The 1,055-nt window shown below is 39.5% G+C and overlaps 1 non-coding gene across 1 annotated transcript; it reads left to right on the top strand.

Annotated features, from left to right (window-relative positions):
- Positions 1-310: 310 nt before the first annotated feature.
- LOC116889562 lies at positions 311-520 on the top strand. The gene has a single exon (XR_004386484.1). It is a non-coding gene; the product is annotated as a small nucleolar RNA U3 (small nucleolar RNA).
- Positions 521-1,055: the final 535 nt, after the last annotated feature.

The raw sequence follows: 1,055 nt of genomic DNA, 5'->3' as shown, positions 1-1,055 counted from the left end.
TGGTCAGAGTGTAGTCTCTTCTGGCTTCCCAGACTTGTGTGCCCCTCTGAAGGTTTAGCTCTCCCTCCCATATGATTTGGGTGCAGAGAACTGTTGACTGTGTCCCTTCAGGTCTGGGCAGTGTCTGGACTGTGGGGGACCTGCCGCTCCAGTGCCACAAAGATAATTTCTCAACTATGTTCAGAACAGCTTTATTCATAATATCTAGTAACTAGAAATAACCTCAATGTTCCTCAACTGAACAAATGGTAAAGAAAATGTGGTACGTCTATACAATGGAATACTATTCAGCCATTAAAATAAAGACATCAAGACTATATTTTTTGGGATCATTTCTATAGTTCATTACTAGAGAGTTTCTCTGATTGTGTAGAATACACGAAACCATGAGGACAAAACTTATTGTCCCCTCCTAAGTGTGAAGCTGCCTCTAAGTGCTGTTTCTGTGTAGCTGACTTTTGACATTGATCATCGTTCTTCTCTCCTTTGGGAGCATGAGGGGAGGAAGGCAGTCTGTGGACTTTTCTTTTTTTTTTTTTTAACAAAAAATAAAATAAGATGAAATAAAAACTAAAGACCTAATGAATTTTTTATGGAAATGTAGGGAACTTGGGAATATAATCTTGAGTGAGGTAACCCAGTCCAAAATGAATATAAATGGTATGTACTTACATATAAGTATATATTAGCCATTAAATATAGGTACTCTGCTATGCCCCAGAGACTCAGAGAAACTAAACAGCAGGAAACAAGCAAGGATGCCTGAATTTCACCTAGCAGCAGAAATAAAAGTCATAAGAGGTAGATGGGGGGAGTGAACTAGAAGGAATGAAAATAAGGAGAGAAACGCTGAAGTTCAGGATCAAGTGTGTGGAGGACAGAAGAGATGGCAAATGGACATAGGAATGAATGCAGATCTGAAACTGATAGATTTGTTGAAGAGCTGAGGTCGATTTCCAGGATGAGACAGAGACATGGGTTAAGGGAGACACCCAAGCATCAATGGGGTTGATATTATCTGTGGCTCAAAACATTGGTGATGTAAAACCTGAACA

Source organism: Rattus rattus, chromosome X, assembly GCF_011064425.1.
Source record: "Rattus rattus isolate New Zealand chromosome X, Rrattus_CSIRO_v1, whole genome shotgun sequence".
Taxonomy (NCBI): Eukaryota; Metazoa; Chordata; class Mammalia; order Rodentia; family Muridae; genus Rattus; species Rattus rattus.
Note: the sequence above shows the minus strand (reverse complement) of the source record. Positions and strands in the feature narration are given on the sequence as shown.